General features: G+C 44.8%; 1 protein-coding gene across 15 annotated transcripts in view; it reads right to left on the reverse strand.

Annotated features, from left to right (window-relative positions):
* The window catches only part of LOC123515235 (A-kinase anchor protein 13-like), a 567618-nt gene that overhangs the window by 227293 nt on the left and 317825 nt on the right, over nucleotides 1-22500 (reverse strand). The gene's annotated exons all lie outside the window — the stretch shown is intronic.

Below are 22500 nucleotides of genomic sequence, written 5' to 3' on the forward strand. Positions count from 1 at the left end.
CGCAAAACATTCCTTAGGAGCGACTGAGGAAAATAATCTTCTAGTCGTTTGATCTGATGGCGGGGTTCCTCTCCTTGTATTGTTGGCGGTGGGGGGAGAGAGGGAGAGAGAGAGAGAGAGAGAGAGAGAGAGAGAGAGAGAGAGAGAGAGAGAGAGAGAGAGAGAGAGAGAGAGAGAGAGAGAGAGAGAGAGAGAGAGAGAGAGAGAGAGAGAGAGAGAGAGAGAGAGAGAGAGAGAGAGAGAGAGAACGACGAGTCACAGGAGGAAATGTCTCAGGCTACACGGCTTTTAATGCAGCAGGTAAACATTCATAGCGGACAGGAAAGGGAAGAGGAGAATGAATGAGTGTATGTAGAGAGGAAGGATGATTCTGGGCGGTGAGTGAGAGATGTTTAGTGGAAGGATTTAAAGGTAAGCGGTGACGACAGTGGTAGTGGTGGTTGTAGTGGTGGTGGTGATGGTCGTAATGGTGTTGATGATGGTGAGATTGTGATTTTAAGTAGCTTTTTTCCGGATGGTGATGGTGTCTGTGGTGATAATGGTGCTAGTGAAAAAGAGTAGTGTTTTCACTGTTCTCGATAGCGTTTGAAGCGTTCGTAGTAAGTGTTTGGTGATGGTGAGGATGGAAGTCAAAAATATGAAATCTACAGGGTTCACATTGGTGCTAATGAGTGGTGAAGACGAAGATGGTGAAAACTGGTAACATTTCTATCCTTTCTTTTTTATTTATTTATTTATTTTATTTTATTTATTTATTTTTTTTTGGTGATGTAGTGCCAAGAATAACAGTTCCAGTATTGGCGGTGGTGACAGTCATGTTCGTGACGGAAAGCGTAATATTCCTAGTGTATTAATAGTCTTGATGTTCATGAAACCAGTATTCTTAATGCCCCGATTGGTGATGGCAGTGGTGAAAGGCGTAAGCATGGGTGGTGACAGGGGGAATCATCACACAAAGGGAGATGTTAGGAGGAGGGGGGAGGTAGTAGGTGAGGAGAGGATGGTGAAATCAGTAGTGTTCCTAATTTCCCGAGTAGTGATGGCAGTGGTGAAAGGCGTAAGCGTGGGTGGTGACAGGGGGGAATCATCATACAAAGGGAGATGTTAGGAGGAGGGGCGGGGGACTATGCGAGGAGAGGATGGGCGGTAGAGACGGAGGAAGAGAGGAAGCGACGGAGGAAGGTCGATACAGGTGCCTATGAGCGACAGGTAGATGGCGAGGCCTGTCATCTCCTCGCCTTACCTTTCCTCTCTCGCTAAACACCCTACATCCCCACCACCTCTCTCTCTCTCTCTCTCTCTCTCTCTCTCTCTCTCTCTCTCTCTCTCTCTCTCTCTCTCTCTCTCTCTCTCTCTCTCTCTCCCCCGTCCTCTCTCACTCTCTCACACACACGACTCCACTTCCTTCCTCCTCCTCCTCTTCCACCATCAACGTAAGTCTCAATTCATGCCTAAGGTGCTAATTAACCCAGAGTACCTTACGAAGCAGTTAAGGGGAGTGGCGGGGAGTGAGGAGTGGGAGGGACTGTTCTGTGTTCCCGTCAAGGCTTCTGTCTACGGCACAAAACATGACCATACATACACTGACGACGACTTAATCCCTTCAATACACATTTTTACCTTGAATATTGGGACACATTTTTACCTTGAGATTTATGTACGATTTGACCATTTTATTGACATTAGGAAAGGTTTATGGAAGATCAGAGGATTAATGGCCAGAGTCTTCACTATTCTAACCCCCACGTAAGTTTCTGAAGCTGTATAAAAATCAGCATATAGAAATCAGGTTGATTATGGAAACACGTCATGGTACTGAAGGGTTTAAACACTCCATACGTTCATTTACATAAGATAAGACGCTAACAGATTTTTGTGGCTCATAGTGTTTAGGTCCGCAGAAAATCGCGTCTCTCAAGGAATATCATCTTTACATCACTCTGACGCTCTGTCCTCTCTCTTGGTGAAACTTTTATGGAAGCTCACCCGTACCATCTCACAGACACTCTCTCTCTCTCTCTCTCTCTCTCTCTCTCTCTCTCTCTCATCCAATGTTTTATCATCTCAAGTTTAAAAAGTACATAAGAACACATTTCTAAACCTTCTTGACCCTGACCTTTAAACTGAAACAAACTTTTACACGCAGATAAAACAAGAACGCGTTTATATTTATTTTTCTTTTATCTATTTATTTATTTTGCACATGTGGAGAGCAGCTCAACACATCCCAACTAAATGATCGAAGGTCTAGGATGCCGGACAAGAAAACATCAGAAGGGAACAGAAAAAGAAAGGGTTACTTATCTTTTATCTTTCTTGTTACTAAAAAAAAAAGTCAAAGAATTACTTATACTAGCACTTTGGTTTTAGTAATGTCAAGGATGATTGCCAAAGGAAGAACAGAAAGGAAGAAAAAAAAAATGCAATGGGATTAAAAAGAAAAGAAAAAAAAAAAACAGGGAAGTGAATATTGTGATTTCTTGAACTTTACCCTCCCTCGCACATTAACATAGAAATCTTTGACAACATTCACAGGAAACAATGTAATATGTAACAAAGGGAATGAAGGAGCAGCTTGAGGCAAAGGTGGTGCTCTGTTTTAATTAGAAAAGCTTCCAAGAAACTTTAATAAACTACAGTCGGAGTAACGTGAACACTCACATACGACAGGCGGGACGGAACAATTTAAACGGAAAAAACAAATTGGGAAAAAAGACAAAAAAAATTCGGTTAACTACATAAAATTGCCCATCCCCTCTCCCTCTCCCTCCCCAGCATTGCTTTGTCAAGTGTTATTACCAGGAAACAAAGGGCCGCAGTGCACATTACCACGAGGCTGCCCTGGACCATTTCCCGTGTGTGTGTGTGTGTGTGTGTGTGTGTGTTATATTTTGCACTTCCTTAAACTTTAAAATGGTGATATACATGCAATGAATCTCGCATCGAGAGAGAGAGAGAGAGAGAGAGAGAGAGAGAGAGAGAGAGAGAGAGAGAGAGAGAGAGAGAGAGAGAGAGAGAGAGAGAGAGAGAGAGAGAGAGAGAGAGAGAGAGAGAGAGAGAGAGAGAGAGAATGATGGGATGATGCTGGTGGATGTTGGGTGACAGGGAAGACAGGGGGAACATAGAGGCAGGGGCGAGGAAGCGACTTGGCGAGCGAATGGGAAGGTTGGTGTGTTGAACAAGAGAGTGGGCAACAGTACAAGATAAGAGAGAGGCCACGAGGGGACGGATGAGCGGCGAACAACCGAAATAAAGGAAGGGGAACACCGGAGAAAGAGAGAGAGAGAGAGAGAGAGAGAGAGAGAGAGAGAGAGAGAGAGAGAGAGAGAGAGAGAGAGAGAGAGAGAGAGAGAGAGAGAGAGAGAGAGAGAGAGAGAGAGAGAGAGAGAGAGAAAGAGAGAGAGAGAGAGAGAGCGCAATGGAGGAAATAGACGAAAAATGGAGAAACACGAAGAAAATTTATAGACGAGGAAGAAGAATGCAAGAGAAAGGAGGAAAATAATAGCGAGGAGAGTCTTGGATGCCGCATATGCAGAAATATTAAACGTGAGCTTCATAAAATGTCACCATAAAGTAAGGTGGAGGAGCTCGCGCCTTGCCGGGAGCTGAGAGGCTGAGGGCGTGAGGCGGAGAGGACGATCTGAGAAAGAAGGGATGGAATGCGAGGAAGCATCACTTCCAGGGCGGCATTGATAAGACAGCGGCAGATAAGGCAGAACCAACAATACCTGCTGCCGGAACCGATAAGCAAAGGCGCCTACGAGTTGCATATAGTGGAAGGAATAAAGATGGGGTGACAGGTGATAAGGAAGGTCAGGAGGAGCCTTCGTCTTCTCGATCGTAAGGACTATTTCTGAAGCAATAAAGATGATTAAATATGTCCTCCTTGATACATGGTTCCTCTCGCTTAACTCATAAAAACTCCTTTGAAAAAATCCAATAACTTGAATTCGGGGCAAGACGCTGAACCATTGAAAACAGGAAATTAAAACACACGACGTTGCGGAAGACGATATCGTAAGGCGTAACAAATATGCTTTTTTTTGTCCTTCCTTCCTTCCACGAGCCCTCGTTGTTGGATATAGGGGCAATGCATTACTCCCTGTCCACATCTGCCAAACAAGGATTAGGTTTGGTAAATAATGTGATATACTGCTTCATTACCTTTCTAATGATATGGAGCAGCTACCCACGTAAACGCGATGGATTATTCACATCACATCATTCTCCCCCCTCAACGCAGGAACACAATGCTCAACAAAACAACACACCAGAAATACGTCAACATTCTCCCATAGCGAAAAACAAAGTACAGCAACAGATACCTCCCCATCTAAACACATCTATACACTCCCCAAGCAACACAGCTACACACTCCTCAGATCAGTAAAGTAAGGCACATCTCATCCTCCAACACAGTAACTTAATCCTCAATTAGAAGAACAATACACTCCCCATCAAACAACACAAACAATACACTCCCCAAATCAATACCAGCACTCCCCACTCAGCGCTCTTCCCTAGCCTATACAGCTCAAAGTAAACACAACACTACGCTTCCCCTTCATCCTCCCGCCTAGAATATGCAATACCTCGAAGTTGCTTTTTGTATGTGTAAACTTTCCCTTCTCCACTGACCACAACGACCCTGAGAGAGAGAGAGAGAGAGAGAGAGAGAGAGAGAGAGAGAGAGAGAGAGAGAGAGAGAGAGAGAGAGAGAGAGAGAGAGAGAGAGAGAGAGAGAGAGAGAGAGAGAGAGAGAGAGAGAGAGAGAGAGAGAGAGAGAGAGAGAGAGAGAGAGAGAGAGAGAGAGAGAGAGAGAGAGAGAGAGAGAGAGAGAGAGAGAGAAATTCCCAGTGAGACAATCTTCATATCTCGGTCTGTTCCCCTCACCACAAGAGATGATCTTTGGAATTGCTGACTATAAGGACAGCGTGGTTTCTTGTAGCACGGGAAGCATGTCAACTCTGAATACCAAGGCTTCTAAAAGTTAATGTTACGTTCTATTGGAAGTAAGGGGCGTATAATCTGGAGGAAGGGAATCACTGACGAGAAAAGGAGTCATCAAGCTTTTCAAATATCTCAATGCCTCTGGTTTTACATCTCAATAAAATGACTTGTGTTTCATAAGTGACATGAATTTTAAAGCTACAAGAAATGAAGAAAAAATAATAAGTCCGCTCAGTACATAGTAGTAGATTAATTAAAAAAAGATTAGAGAAATAAAAACCAAAAGGTTGCCTGATAGTCTTCTAAAACACCTCAAGCGGTTACTCAAAATAATCAAGCAGCACTCCCTTATTAACAATTGAAAGACTAACGATGAGATGCGTGGCGAACGAAAAAGGAGAAAGAAAAGAGAAAAAGAGTGTAGGAGAAACAGCAAGCAGGGACGCAGGAACCAGAGCGAAGTACCCAGGCAAGTCACAGCGGCCAAGGCATCATGAACCACGCAGAGATTTATCAACGTCCTGCTCTGAGTGGCCTAAAACGTGACGCGACCACACAATACCCTGCACCGCCTTGTCCGGCTCCTGTGGTCAGTCTGGCAGCCACGCCGTATGGTAACGCTGCTGTGGCGGTCATGAGTCACGCATTCAGTTCTTTTGCTTGCGGTAAGTTGTCACGAGGGTCTTTCTGCTTGTGATATCAAGTTCACCAGTTGATGTTTTTTGTTTTTTTTTATGATGATGGAGACAAATATTATATCTTCACATTCACTTTAATTTTTCTTCTCTATTTATTTGCGTTCTCCGTCCCAGATACACACACGCACACGCACACACACACACACACACACACACACACACACACACAGACACTCACACACAAACACACAAAAGGAAGGATCACTGAAAGAGGATAAGCATTTCAAAACTTGTCTTCAATTTCGGGACTCGCGGCTCTGGGGAAGTGGGAAGCGGGAAGCATTCAGCGGGAAGACAAAAGGAAAACTACTATTATTTTTAAGCCCTCTTGTCCACGCCAGCGCCATCCTAACCACCTCCAGCCTCCTCCTCTTCCTCCTCCTCCTGCTCTCTTTCTTTCATCTGTTCTCTTCCTTCTTCCTTCTTTTCCTCTTCCTTCTCCTTTTTCTTGTTTTTTTTTCTCTTCCTCCTTCTCGTTCTCTTGCCCTTTATCTCTTTCTTCTACTGTTCTTTGTCTCTCTCTCTTCCTCATCTGCTTACATATTCTTCTCCCACCTTTTTCTTTTCCTCCTCCTGTTCTTTATCTTCCTTTTCCTCCTCCTCCACATCCTCTCACGCCTACTCCTTGTCTTCTTTTATATTGTCTTCCTTCTTCTTGAAATATATCCTACAATTTCATTCTCACACAATTATCTTTACAGCGACTCTCTCTCTCTCTCTCTCTGGTTATAATGAATGTATATCAACAATAAATTACAACAATCTGGCCCAAGGGAAGAGAAAATTATAAAATCTCCCTCCCTTTCACTCGCTCTGTATTCCTTGCCATCAATAGCCTCACATTCTCTTCTTTCTCATCCCAAGACAAAGCAACAGAACAAACTCTACAGATTCGTATTAATGTTGCATCGAAGTGAAAAAGAATAACGTCTTGTTTCCTCCTCTTCTGGCCGACTGGAATACTACATGGAAGAAGAAATGCCGAATGGTAGATATCTGACGATTTACGAGGAAGGCGGGAGAGAAGCAACGAGAGAAGGAGAAGGAAGATCAGGAGGAGAATCAAAAGAACGAGGACACAAAAGGAAAAAAAACTGGAAAAAGGATTACAAACCTTTAAGACTTTACATGGCTGCCAGAGGGACGAATTCTAACTAAATCCAGGTGACAGGAGAGTAAAGCACAAGGCTTCTCCCCACCAACGACTCAGAAAATAATAATTGGAAACAGGTAGGCGTATTTCATAGAAGGATTTCCACGTGTATGCATAATGTTATTTTGCAGCTTCCTTTATTTTTTTGTGGTCCTTTGTTTTAGGACAAGGAGGATGAGGAGGAGGAATAATGTGAAGGAATATAAATGGAACAAAGGAAAACAAGGAGCAACAGAACTTTTGATCTCTTCCAGGCTGTTTGATGATGAAGAAAATAGAAGTTTAAAGAAGATAGGAGGAGGAGGAGGAGGAGGAGGAGGAGGAGGAGGAGGAGGAGGAGGAGGAGGAGGAATATGATGGTGAAGACAACGAAGGTTAAGCGAAAGATGAGAAGAACGAGAGACTGCCAGGAAAAGTTAGTAGTCAAATTTATGCCATACGAAAGATGCAGTGCAAGGAAGTGCCATCATATTACAAAGGAACACAAAAGATTGACAAGCAAAACCGGACGTGTTGGCTCTTGGCAGGCTGTATGTGATAACCTGGCACCTTTAGCAGGTTTTTTTTTTTATTTATTTATTCTCCATTTATGTTGTCCTTACCCTAAACTCTTTCTTGCATAAATAATAATGGTAAACAATCTTGACCTATTAACCACTTCAGTACCATGACGCGTTTCCATATTCATTCTTCTTCTACTTCGTGATTCTATACAGCTTTAGAAACTCTTGTGAGGGGATTAGAATAGTGAAGACTGTGGCTATTAATCTTCTGACCTCTATAGACCCTTCCTAATGTAAAAAAAAAAAAAAAGTCTAATCGTACACAAATCTTAAGGTAAAAATGTGTTCCAGTATTGAAGGGGTTAATTTAAGTGGCTTCTATAGTTGATATTGTAGGTAATGTAATTTTTTGAAAGGTAACACTCCTTTTGAAAATGTGTTACGAGGTATTTAGTAAAGTCAGATCATGCTTTGGGTCAATTCTGCATCAGTAAAATTCATTGGGAATACTTGAAGCAAAATACGTGGCAACCGCAGTGAAAGGGTTAGATTAATTATGTGAAGAGTAAAGGCAAAGGCTCCCACGATTCTTGAAGTCATAAATAAAGTCAAGAGGATGGAAGGTGTAAAGGGAAATTCAGGTACAGATTCCCGGTGCTGTGTATACGAGGAGGAATGACAGGTGTGCAAACAAGTGTGACAATCTCAGGTGTGTGTGTGTGTGTGTGTGTGTGTGTGTGTGTGTGTGTGTGTGTGTGTGTGTGTGTGTGTGTGTGTGTGTGTGTGTGTGTGATTCACTGTCTGATCTGTTGCAGTCTCTGACGAGACAGCCAGACGTTATCCTACGGAACGAGCTCAGCGCTCATTATTTCCGATCTTCGGATAGGCCTGAGACCAGGCACACACCACACACCGGGACAACAAGGTCACAACTCCTCGATTTACATCCCGTACCTACTCACTGCTAGGTGAACAAGGGCTACACGTGAAAGGAGACACACCCAAATATCTCCACGCGGCCGGGGAATCGAACCCCGGTCCTCTGGCTTGTGAAGCCAGCGCTCTAACCACTGAGCTACCGGGTGTGTGTGTGTGTGTGTGTGTGTGTGTGTGTGTGTGTGTGTGTGTGTGTGTGTGTGTGTGTGTGTGTGTGTGTGTGTGTGTGTGTGTGTGTGTGTGTGTGTGTGTGTGTGTGTGAGCCACTTATCCTGGTCTCCGGCCGTCACTCAAAGTTAAAACTACACACACACACACACACACACACACACACGAGAGAGAGAGAGAGAGAGAGAGAGAGAGAGAGAGAGAGAGAGAGAGAGAGAGAGAGAGAGAGAGAGAGAGAGAGAGAGAGAGAGAGAGAGAGAGAGAGAGAGAGAGAGAGAGAGAGAGAGAGAGAGAGAGTTAGGGTAAGTTTGGCCGAGTTCGAAGATAGATAGGTAGTTAGTTATAAGTCAGTAGGATAGAAGGGTAACGAAGGAACCAATCATGCCACACAAACACAGATAATGAACCACCTAGCCGCCACAAGACACAAGACACGCCATCCCAGGCACACTGCTCGGAGCCCAACCCAATCCCGTGGAGGAAGAGAGAGAGAGACAAAAGAAAGGAAAACGAAAATACTAGACAGAAAGAAAAGAGGAAAAAGAGAGGAAAGGAAATACACCATGATTTCATAACGTCATAAAACACCCACGTGGGGGAAACATAGAAGAAAGACAGGCGAAAAAAAGAGTGAGGAGAAAACATGAGTCAGGAAATGGAAGAAAGAAAAAAACAGGACGAGTGAAACTAAGCACTAAGTGGAAAAGAGAGAGAAAATAAGGTATACGTTCTCTAAAAGTAGAAGGGTGAGGAGGAGACAGAGGAAGAGGCAACACCCTTCTGATGGGGGAAAACCTCGAGGGAAGAGGACGAAAGAGGAAGAGGAAATCACCGTCGGGTAATGGATGGAGGAACCTGCAAACTGGGATACGATGGGCGGGAGACGCGGTGGAAAGAGGGTGGCAGGAGAGCAGACGAGTGGGCGAAGAGGCAGGCAGGGTTATGGGGAGGGAAGAGAGATGGAAGACCGTGGGACAAAAGGTAGATAAGAGGGTAAGGGATGGATGGGAGGGCGAGGGAAGGGACCGGAAGGGTGGAACAATGATGTAGGCTCGGCTTGGAGGGAAGGGCAAGGTAAGCACCCACCGTGTTGTGGATTGGTGGTCAGGAAACAATGCGCGAGGGGAAAGGATAAGAGAGATGATGTAGAAATAAGTAGAGTACTGCTGGTACACAACTAAAGGGGGAAAGAAGTGTTAGATGTGTAGGATGACAGTCAGATGCGGAGGCAGGGAAAATTTAGGGAAAAAGACAGGAGGTGATGCAGAAATAAGTGAAGAAACGTAACCAAAAAGCTATTAGATGTATGTTTGTGGAGGGCGAGAAAACAGTGGAGGGAGGATCCACAGCCATAAGAGCGAGAAAATGGCTGAAATAGAAGGAAGCTGAGAAGCAAATTAGGTCGGATTTAAAGAACCACTGGGCGGTAGACGAGAAAGGGAAGAAAAAAAGCGAGGTGAAAGAATGAAGAAAAATGGAAAAGCAGTATATGAAATGGGAGACGAAGGACACATAAGGCATAAAAGAAAAGAAAAAGGAAAAAAAACAGCAACAGGCATGTTGGCCCCTAAAGGTCTGATTCTTAGGACTCTGCTGTGTCTAACTTAAGGTAAGAAAAAAATTATAGCAAAGATAGCAAAGCTCTTCCTCACCTGACATTCCCTCAAGCCAGAACTAATGTGGGGGGAGGAGGAGGAGGAGGAGGAGGAGGAGGAGGAGGAGGAGGAGGAGGAGGAGGAGGAGGAGGAGGAGGAGGAGGAGGAGGGAACACAATGGCTGTCAGCTTAGTTGTGGACGGGGCACTTTGTCCTCCTCCGCTGTTATTGTAGAAATTTCTGACACTACACATGGAGACTTGAATTATAACATCACCCAACCTACACCGATCCCATCTCCCCCCCCCACACACACAAGCAAATTCCTTTCTTTCCTTCCCTTCCTTCAATCTCCCCTGCACGCCGCCTACACACCCACCCAGCACTACACACACACACACACACACACACACACACACACACACACACACACACTGCACATAGGGTTTAATCAAGGCGGTGAATGCAGACTTGTTGCTTGCCTTCCTTGGCTTCCCAAAATCCCAATCTTATTTAACCAGCGGACTATAATCTTCCCAAGGCACGTATGATACCCCGGGCCGAGCGTGGCTTAGTCTGGGCGAGGCGAGGCGGGAAGTGTGAGGCGACAGACAAGAAAAATGTAATTAACCTATAAAAAGACATTTGTATTTCAACACTAGCTGTCTGCAAGGAAGGCGACGTTTTCACCCTCCTCCCACACACACACATTTATCTCAAGAGAAGAGGCGAAGAACACACACGCCACCACACAACACAACATAACAACAATACCCCCCTCGTCTGGTCTCGGGAGTAGAAAAGTAAAGATAAACGACTAAAGTTTACATTGGAGGAGGGACGCACACGGACAACTCATCAGCTAGAACACTCCCACACCGCAAGGCACGAACACCACAACACACCACGCAGCACATCACTCCAGTGCCCACCAAGCCTCACTACGCATCATCAAATCACCTGAAAGAAAGAGTACAGGGGGAAATAACAGAGCTGGAGATGAGAGGAAGGTGCACAGAGAAGACACTACAGACAAATGGAAGAAGAAATGAACGGCACTGCAAACTTAGGGAAGGTAATCGACACTGGACCACACCTGCTACCTGGACCAACGCTGACACACCTGTAACGCCACCCAACACACAAAGACAGGTGAAAGTGCCGAGACAAGGACAAGGAGAGAAGATGGACAGAGGAGAAGCGACACAGAGAAAAAAAAAGATGAGAAAAGTGAAACAGGAAAGAAAGAAACATTCTGTCCAGGGAAACACTTAGAGAGAGAGAGAGAGAGAGAGAGAGAGAGAGAGAGAGAGAGAGAGAGAGAGAGAGAGAGAGAGAGAGAGAGAGAGAGAGAGAGAGAGAGAGAGAGAGAGAGAGAGAGAGAGAGAGAGAGAGAGAGAGAGAGAGAGAGAGAGAGAGAGAGAGAGAGACAATCCTTTATTCTCTGTCTTCAGTGTGTGTAGTACAGATTGCATGTAAGTATGTCTGTAAAAGTGTATGTATGTATATATGTATGCACGTACGTGTGTATGTAGGTATAAAAACGAAAAAGGAAAAGGAGCAACATATGGAAGGGACAGCAACGGAAGGGGAAGAGAGGAAGCAAAGAAAGTAAAGCACGAAGGGCAACATTGAGATGGGGAGTGGGATGGGAAAAATATGAAGGAAAAACAACACCTGCTGGAATAGAGAGAGAGAGAGAGAGAGAGAGAGAGAGAGAGAGAGAGAGAGAGAGAGAGAGAGAGAGAGAGAGAGAGAGAGAGAGAGAGAGAGAGAGAGAGAGAGAGAGAGAGAGAGAGAGAGAGAGAGATTAAAAGAGGAAATAAAATGTAAAATACGACTCGTATGGAATAACAAGATAAATGAAAAGGAAAAAAAAATCAAATAAGCAGAGGAAATGAAAGCACACACACAAAAAAAGAAACAAAAGAATGGAAAATATATAAAGGAAAAAATAATAATATAAAACTCATTTGAAGAAAGAAAGAAAGAAAGAAGGAAAGTGAAATAAGGAAATAAAATGTAAATGCATATACGTGAATATATAAGATAGAAATAAATAAATAAACACACACACACACACACACACACACACACACACACACACACACACACACACACACACACACACATACACACACACATACACACACAGAGACTCAGAACTCCAAACTGAAAACATGAAACGAATAAGATGAAACTTTATTTTTTTCCAAAGCTTTTATTTACTTATTTATTCATTTATTATTATTTTTAAGGTGTAAATTACAAGGTTAGAATGTAGACAACTGGCACACCTGAGCTTGACTAACGAGAATAATTGGCGTCTAACTGGCGATGGCACGCGTGTGTGTGTGTGTGTGTGTGTGTGTGTGTGTGTGTGTGTGTGTGTGTGTGTGTGTGTGTGTGTGTGTGTGTGTGTGTGTGTGTGTGTGTGTGAATCAAATCATATAACTTTCATGTCCTCTCTCTCTCTCTCTCTCTCTCTCTCTCTCTCTCTCTCTCTCTCTCTCTCTCTCTCTCTCTCTCTCGTTTTTAACAAAGGAAGGAAACGTGCAAGGGTGCGATATGAAAAAGGAAGAAGAGGGAATGACAAGAATGGAGGAGAAGAAAGACCATTCCAATGAAAACGGGAGGAGAGAAGGAAGAAATATGAGAATGGAGGAAGGAAGGAAGAAAGGAAGGAAGGAAGGAAAAAAGGAAGGAAGGAAAGAAGAAATGAAGGTAAGAGAGAGAGAGAGAGAGAGAGAGAGAGAGAGAGAGAGAGAGAGAGAGAGAGAGAGAGAGAGAGAGAGAGAGAGAGAGAGAGAGAGAGAGAGAGAGAGAGAGAGAGAGACCTGATACGCCTTCACCCTACATCCCCACTAAACAAATTAGATCCCCACCCGGCCCTACCCCCATCACCCCGTCACCCCATCGCCCTTCCCTGCTCCTTCCCTCCGGTAATTATTATGTAGGCTCTTAACTGGATTCCAAAACTCCCTTAACGAGCTGATGTGACGAGTTTGGGACGAATCAAACAGTTCATTAGTGCTTCTCCAGGGGCGCTGCTCAGGGAGGGCCGCCACGCCACCTGACCCACACCAGACCGCCTCACTCACCGCCCGACTCGAGAAACAGGAGGAGGAGGAGGAGGAGGAGGAGGAGGAGGAGGAGGAGGAGGAGGAGGAGGAGGAGGAGGAGGAGGAGGAGGAAGAGGAAGAGGAAGAGGAAGAGGAGGAAGAGGAAGAGGAAGAGGAAGAGGAGGAGGAGGAGGAGGAGGAGGAGGAGGAAGGACTATAACAAAGACAACAGCAAAGAAAAACAAAACACAACAACAATAACAACAACAACAACAAAGACCATGTAAACGACGACAACAGGAAATACGACGATGGCAACGACGACAAGCACAAGAACGATGACGCCGACAACCCCACCTCAGCAGAAGAGGAAGCAAGGGACAAGTGAAGAGTGAAGGGAATACAGAGGAAGAGAATGCGAGACGTGCAATCGATCCAGTAAAGCGGCGAGGCAATCGGGTCACTGGGACACTCTCTGGAAGACGATTCACCGCTAAAGAGACGATGGGGTGTGGTCAAGTCGATAACAATAGCAATTCAAGCATAAACTACCATCCTCCCTGCGATTCCACCTCTCTCCTCCATTTTTCAATAGCTTCTTTATATCGGACACATGTCAATAAAGTCTTTCATGGCGCCACACGTGCGTGGAATATTAATGAGTGAGAAGCATTCCTAGCCAGCTTGGGTCACTAAGCGCTACAATGAGTAACGGTGCATGGTAACGGTGACGGACTAAGCTAAGGTGAGGAAGACACAACTCATAAAAGCAACTTCCACGTGCGGGGATCGAACTCGTAACCTTTCAGCTTGGAAACCAACACGTTGCTGCAGAGACACCTGCACCACCAACACGCGAGGAAGCTCTCTATCATGCAGGCACAAACCATTTTCACCATCACCACCCCCACCATCCCTACCGCAATTAGAACCCAGATGACCAACAGAAAAAAACTAGAAGTACAACTATAATTCACGAGGTACACTGCGTCTGCCGCCTGGACCCAGTGGCCTGCCGAAGGAGGAAGTAAGCGTGCAGCAAGCAATAGTCGTAAAGGTCGGCGATTCATTAATAACAATCATAGACGTCAACTTCCGACACTGATCGAGGTCGGTCACTGTGCCGCCGTGTGACGCCTTACAAATTGGTCACTCAGAAGTAATCCGGCAGCGAGCTAAGTGAGGGAAGCGTGACTAAAGCACGGGTGACACTGACGCTACAGTAGGATATAGTGACAGTGGGGTAGGTGTTGCCGATGACAAATCAAAGTCTAGGGTGATAGTAACTAATGTAGGAGGCGACAGTGACACCTACAGAGAAAAATAACGATGACTGCTACACGAAATATCTAGAGTAACATTAAATAGGAGAGTAACAACTGCAGATGGTGCCGATGATAATGGCTAGAGGGAAGAATGACGACAACTGGAGCAGGGCGAGCTAGTGGTAACTGTTATAGGCAAAAAAAACAAAAACAAAAAAAATCAACACTAAAATGACGGGAGATAAGCAGACCCGTATTTGGAATCACTGCTTTTTCATGACAACGATTTTCGAAGACCAGAGACGATTAACCGAATTCTCACGCATGTTTCTTCTTTCAACAACATAGAAATCTTATCAATCTGCCACTAGAACCATAACATCACTGTGAAAAACCCCAATAGCTTCAACTAGAGCCCTTGAAAGCAGTGAAGGTACGGCCAGAAGTGTTAAACAATGCGGACTGTAGTAGCAGCGGTGCGCGGGGCTGGCAATCCACTCCATCAATCACACCACTCAGAGCCTCCACCGGAACAAAATGAATAACTGACGCTCATTCCTCACAGCAACGATCCGGAGAGGCGGCGAGGCGGACGCGGCCCACACCTCCATCCCTTTAGCCCCACCACCGCCACGCCCACACTGATTCCCACACGTCAAGAACCACTGGTGGGGATTAAGCGTTGCGCGATACCTCGGGAATTTACAGGTGGGAGTGTGCCGCGAGGTGAGCCTGGATAACCATAGAGAACCAATACACTAGACCGAAAACAAGGAACAAAACGAAGACTGAAAATAAAATCAGGAAATCAAGAAACACACTGAACTGTAGGGAAAAACGAAAACTAGATAGAAAAAAATAAAGGGAACCACAAAACCAGAGTTAGTACCAGTAAAAAACCGATAACTAGACTGAAAAAAAAAGACGCACACACAAAATAAGAGTTAAATTAGACTCAATGAACAAAGAGAACTATTAAACCAATCTGATAAACAAAGAAACCATGGAATAAACACTAAATAACCATACCACGCTTACCTACCACAATACCACCAGTACCTATCTCATCCCATCCCCGACCACCACCATCACCACCACCACCACCACGCGGAAGCACACCAGAAAATCAATTTATCACACCTACGTTACATCCTCGTCCACAAAGTAACTACGAAAGAAAAGGTCGAGCGGACTCAACAAGGTGACCTTTCACGCCGCAAAATGTTCGTGTCACTGCATCTCCCGCTGCAACACACACACACACACACACACACACACACACACACACACACACACACACACACACACACACACACACACACACACACACACACACCCCGGTAGCTCAGTGGTAACCTGGTTGATAGATAAATAAATAGATAGATAGAAGGATAAACAGATAGATAGATGAATAAATAAGTAGATAGATGAATATAATGATGGATATATAGATGAATGCATAAATTATCAGGCACATATATACACAGATAAATAGATATTTCACTAACCACAAATATGCAAATGAATTACATTATCAGACAAATGGCACAGCGCTCCAGAATATAAAGTAATAAATCAAAACATCGTAAAAAGGAAGAAAATAGACGAAAAAGACTATAAGCTATCTAAGACATTAAGGTAAAAAAAAAATGTCAAAAACCCCACTAAAGTGAAGGAAAATAATATGTAAGACTAATGACACACACACACACACACACACACACACACACACACACACACACACACACACACACACAAAAGTGAATAAAGTGCAAACGATCTAATTTCAGCATTTTCTAGACGCAAAAAGGTCTCTCTCTCTCTCTCTCTCTCTCTCTCTCTCTCTCTCTCTCTCTCTCTCTCTCTCTCTCTCTCTCTCTCTCTCTCTCTCTCAAGTCTCGCCCGTCATACATAATCACCAGCCTTGAATGAGCTCGCGGCACAGTATTTCAGCGCCAAACGGCCGGCGAGGGAAAAGAAAAAAAAGCCAGGAGGTCCCGGCAGTGTCACAGAGGAGAGGCTGACGCAGAGTGAGAGAAGCAACAGCGAGAGGGAGGAGGGAGGAGGGAGGAGGAGGAGGAGTTATAGGAGCGATATTTGTATCCTTAAACACATGATTCTCTCTTAAGGCCAGTTTTCAAAGGCCACACAGATGATTATCCAGGATCTCATGCGTGTTTCTCTTTTTTTCCTCTTTTTTGTTACGCTTCCTAATGTAGAATCCGCGTTAAACTATCACCACAATCGTACAAACACCCTTGAAACTCGCAATAACTTCCTCTTGCGCCTGTAAAAGTTTGAAATGTAGAGCTCAAGTGTTAAACAATACTGGCTTATGTATGTAGTACGTCTTGGGTCTTGTTGCTGTTACTCGTGGCGGCGGCGGCGGCGGCGGCGGTGGTAGTGGTGGTGGTGGTGCTAGTGTTATGGTGTCAGTGATATCCTTCCTACAGGTTCTTTCTCCTCAATGTGGCTCTCACGGGAGGTCTGAGAATACAATACACTCTATAGGGACAGCTTTCACTTACATCTATCAACGAAAGAGAGTTGTCTGTATTAGTATACTTGTTTACGTCTGAATGTCTGTATGTCTGGTTGGTTGACTGCATGTATGGATGGATAGAGGGTTGGCTCTCTCTCTCTCTCTCTCTCTCTCTCTCTCTCTCTCTCTCTCTCTCTCTCTCGTGCATTACTAGCCCGCTTCCCTCTTGACTGCAGTCTAAAAATCACCTGGTAAAACTGAGCAGTCTGGCAAATCATTTATTAAACTCCGGGGAACTGGCAGTTTAATTTAGATGGGACAAAGCAGAGTGGCAGTCCACTTATATTTGGCAATCAAACACATACAGAGAGAGAGAGAGAGAGAGAGAGAGAGAGAGAGAGAGAGAGAGAGAGAGAGAGAGAGAGAGAGAGAGAGAGAGAGAGAGAGAGAGAGAGAGAGAGAGAGAGAGAGAGAGAGAGAGAGAGAGAGAGAGAGAGAGAGAGAGAGAGAGAGAGAGAGAGAGAGAGAGAGAGAGAGAGAGCAACAGATAACAGGATGATGATGTAATAATAATAGAATTAGTTGTAATAGTGTTACTGTGTGTGTGTGTGTGTGTGTGTGTGTGTGTGTGTGTGTGTGTGTGTGTGTGTGTGTGTGTGTGTGTGTGTGTGTGTGTGTGTGTGTGTGTGTGTGTGTGTGCAAGTGCATGAAGGACTGCAAGCGTTCCATCAATACACACATACACACTAAGCAGCTCATTTCGAGACATGCATAGTTAGATGTGCCCTTAAAGAAAACAATAAAATAAGTCACTGTTCATTTCGAGGTACAAAAGTTGGGCAGCATTCACGCTCAGAGGGGCACGAGGAGGGCGTGGAGGGGGAGAAAGGAGGAGGAGGAGGAGGAGGAGGAGAAAGGGAAGGAGGGTGATAAAGGAGAGTAGAGCGAGGAGGGCGACTCAGTTTAGCCACGCGAGTCCTGCCAAACACAGGTGACTTGACGCGGCCAAAGTAACAGAAAAAGAGTAAAAGTGAGGCTTCCCTTGTCACGCCGCGCTGAGTGAGGTACACTGCGGGGCGTCAAGGGCTGATCCATCCCAGCCGCCAGCGTGGAAAGCCATATATCAAAAGTAAATACGGGATAGTTTTTCAATATTCAAAGATTCACTCCTGGATCGATACAGGCTGGAAGTGGGGAGAAAATGGGAGGGGGGAGAGGGGGAGGGAGGAAAGAAATATATATGGCACGTAAATATTCCATCATACATCACATCGCGGTATTGGCAAAACCACGGACAAAATAAATAAAATGAATAGATAATAAAAAAAAGGTTTATTTTGTGAGATACGTAAAAAGGACATTCGGAACTCCCTTCATTTGGAGGAAAAATAAAACATCAAACGAAGGAATTTTTCTCGCTCAACTAAAGCTTTCACTGGCCTGGAGGAAAAACGCCGCCACCTGCACGCCAGATTACGACAGACTGACAGGCGGCAAGGCACACCACGGCACGGCACTGCATGGCACAGAGGCAGCTGGGTCACGAAGGGTCGCTAATCATATAGTATACAGCCAAAGAAGCGCGTGGGCAAGCTAAGAGTGTTTCGAATGCTGGACAAACACACACCATCAATCACTCGCTACGTTTACTTGTCCTAGTAACGTTTGGTAAAGAAAACAAGTCTGGGTGCTTTACTTCTACACTTTGTAAACTTGATCGTTTCTCGCATGTCAATGTTTTTTTTCTTTTTTATTATTATTCTCTTTTCATTTTACAGAATTTATAAAGACAGAAGAAAGGGAGGAAGGGAGGGAGGGAAGAGGGAAGGAAGGGAAAAAAGGAAGAAAAGAAGGAAGGAAGGAAGGAAGGAAGGAAGGAAGGAAGGAAGGAAGGAAGGAAGAAAGGAAGGAAAGAAGAATCAAATACTTACCAACTAATACCATTCCTTACACACGAGAAATATTCAACCCCTCACTTTAACATCCAGCCCTCCTCCCCTCTGTCCCCTCTCTCTCTCTCTCCCTCACTCCTGCTACACTCTACACTAGCTTCACCATCGCCCTCAATCCCCCTCTTACGACTCCGCACAAAAGGGAGCATAGCAAGACCACGGAAAATAAAGAAAGAATGGGAAGGAAAACCGTACCAGCCATTCACTCCCCGCTGATGAAAGAGAGACCAGAACATGAGAAGAGTATGATGAAACGTGTCAAGGGGCAAATCCAGGAACAAGTGCCGATAGAAATGAGTGAAATATAAAGCTAAATTCATGAGAGAGAGAGAGAGAGAGAGAGAGAGAGAGAGAGAGAGAGAGAGAGAGAGAGAGAGATTTATAAGCATCTCGAGCGTGGCATTGCATTTTCACGGGGCAGCAATACGATTAAATCTCTTGTTGGCCTTCCCAATTCTCTCCTTTCCTCCACTCCTGCCCCCTTGCCTGCCGCGCCCGCGTGAATAGAGGGGAAAGGGAGGCTTAGTGTTCGTGAGAAGGAAGCTGAAGGGATAATAATCGGCTGAATGGGAGGCTGACCAAAAGGGAGGGGCTGGGCAAAGGGACTAGCGCTCCCTTTCAATAGGGTGTATGAGGGGAGCGTACAGATAGTGGTGGTGGTGATGGTGGTGGTGGTAGTAGTGATGAGGAGAAGGAGGGAAAGAGGAGAGGATATAAGTAGAAGAGTAACTGAGTAAACGAACATCTAATGCTCATCAGAACATCCTTAAGGCGACAAATATGTTCAGATTCGCTTGGAAATAATCACATAGCAAACACTCAATTAAATCTCTTATTTCCAGGACTTCCGGGAGGAGATCACACACACACATACAACAAAGCAAATACATCACAGCTTTGCCAGACCCGCTACTCATCAGACGCGTTAGTCAAGTTTATGCCGCGTTTCGCTAATCTATTCACAACTTCATTTAACTCAACCTCTGGAGAAAATTGATTACTCTGGGGGGGAGGTCGACGTGCGCTTCCTCCCATCCCCCTCCTAAGCCACTAACCAGCCACCAAGCCAAGAGGTAAAACAGTATGAGTGATGAATCTCGCCGTGACGTAACTCATCACCATTAGTTATGAACCATCACATTACACAGCCATTAGCTATTTATACTTGTGGTCTGAAATCCAGCAATATACGTTCCTTCTTTTGTGTGAACGAGTTTTCCTTTCAGTTTTTACCGATACGGTGCGATATCTAACATTTCGCAACACTAAAACCAATGTGTGGAATATTTATGAGCTTTTACAGGAAAGAACAGGATAAAAAAAATAAAAGGTTTTGCAATTTTTAGCCAGGACAATGTTTGAAGGTGACTATACAACATCAATAGCCTATCCGCACAATAGCCCACAGACAATTGAACCTCCCTCACCTACCGCCCTCCAGAGAACTGCCCCCCTCCCCCTGTGATAATTGACCTCCTCCCTCCCGCCGAATAACATCGGTAGGATTTGTAATCGGACATAAAGTACTTCATAATTTTACGTCTACTTCATAACGCAACCAATTAAATTCAATGGACAGTGCAAAGTTCGACGAACAGGAAAAAGCAATAATACAAATCTGTCCCACGGGGAGGCAAGGCGTCCTGGACTGGTGTTAGTGCAATCACGTAAGATGCAGCTGTCGCCACTCCCGCTCCGGCTGTTAATGTGTCAGCACCTTGATGTAAATGCAGGAAGAGAAAATCATCTCCCAAATGCTGACTGGATTGGCAGGATGCTTCACTGAGAGGCGCTGAGCGATCCAACGCCATCAGGCATTAAGCGAGATTCTCCCAAACCTTTCAGAGATCAAGTTTATCATCCAGTTAATTTCAGAAATCTTTAAGCTTTATTGTTGTCGTCAGGTTGTGGTAGTGACAGTGATTTTAAATAAGCTTTGTTGCTAAGACTCCCATTTAAGTAATAAAGTAATACATAAAAAAAAAGCATAGTAAGACTGCAGCGGTACGCGTTTAGCAGCAAGTGTCATTGTAAAAACATTCCCAAATCAATAGGGTCAGATTAGGGAAAAGATCCAGCACAGAGGGAGTGAGTGCATGATATTACTCGACGTCTGACCTGACCTAAACGTGGCGCTTCAATTTGTCGTCAGCATTTCTCGCGTCACCAGCCCGCGGAAGGGGCACCGGGTGTGAGGGAAGAGTAAAGCTGGTGCAGCCATACATGGCATGGCACTTAAAGAGAGATGGAAACATTACATCCTGAAAAGGCTGGCTATGCAACACACCCGAAACTTCACCTAACCCATTATCAGCTTCAATGCATTTCACGCCGACACAAATTCTAGAAATGTGAAGAAAACAAAGGGTGACATCAACATTACGTCGCGATACCAACTTGAGTCTAGGTAGGCTGGTCTAGGTTGGTTTAGGATGCTTCTACGACAGGAACATCCCCCTCCCTCGAGGTGATCCAAGAGAGAGAGAGAGAGAGTTGTTCTTTTACTCCCTTCCACCCATAGCAAAACACAAGGAGTCAGTCCCTAACAAATTATGGATATATACATTTTTTTTCTCACTGACAAAAATAAGGAAAAAAAATCACTGAATATTCCTTTATATGAATTTTAAGCTTGATACTAATACTGTTAGCAGTTCTCCTCGTTACGCTGTTTCACATTTTTCAGACCAGAAACCATACGTATTCTGGGGCGGCGGTCACTGGGCTACGGCTGCAGATGTGAGAATTAAAGTTACACGTTTGACACGCGTTCCTACACACACACACACACACACACACACACACACACACACACACACACACACACACACACACACACGCACACACACACACACACACACACACACACACACACACACACACACACACACACACACACACACACACACACGGATTACATTAGATTAAAAAATGTGAAAATTACCAAAAACCTAAAAAATATATCAGCAGTCAACATATCAAACAAAAGAACGAACCAGCAACTACTAACAAAACTAAACACACACACACACACACACACACACACACACACACACACACACACACACACACACACACACACACACACACACACACACACAACAGGACAAGGTAGAGGAGAGAGCATCACATATCAGCATCTTTACCACCACCACCACCACCTCTACAAGGTCAACAGGCCCTCAGTAAACCTTGGCCTCCAGGCGTAAGTAACACGAGGCGAGGCTCAGACCACCACCACCACCACCACCACCACCACCACCACCACCTGGCTACCTGAATGTTGACACAGTTCCCGGAGCCTGGCCTCCTCAACCACTAACCCCTTAAGCCCAGGGCGAGTACGTTGAATAAGGTGAATATTCTTGCAGATTCTCTCTCTCTCTCTCTCTCTCTCTCTCTCTCTCTCTCTCTCTCTCCACTCCGTCCAGGTAGCGCAGTACTCCCTATTGACGTGGAAGCGATGCAAAGGTGAGTTTGTTGCTGATGCAGAAACGCTTGTAAACTATTATTAGCCTCATGAAAAGACTTGAAAAATCTAACGACTCTCACTACAGGAATGTCATTTAGGAGTAAGAATTCAGACGAAGAGTGTTTCGGAATTCGGTCCTCTATCCCAACAAGTCGCTAAACACTCCAGCTTCCTGACTTGCTGCGCCGACTGTTTGAAGGTTAATCCCCGAAAAAACAAGGACCTGCTGCCTCTTATAAGGGATCCAGGTGACTGATACGAATC

Source organism: Portunus trituberculatus, chromosome 38 (assembly GCF_017591435.1).
Source record: "Portunus trituberculatus isolate SZX2019 chromosome 38, ASM1759143v1, whole genome shotgun sequence".
Taxonomy (NCBI): domain Eukaryota; kingdom Metazoa; phylum Arthropoda; class Malacostraca; order Decapoda; family Portunidae; genus Portunus; species Portunus trituberculatus.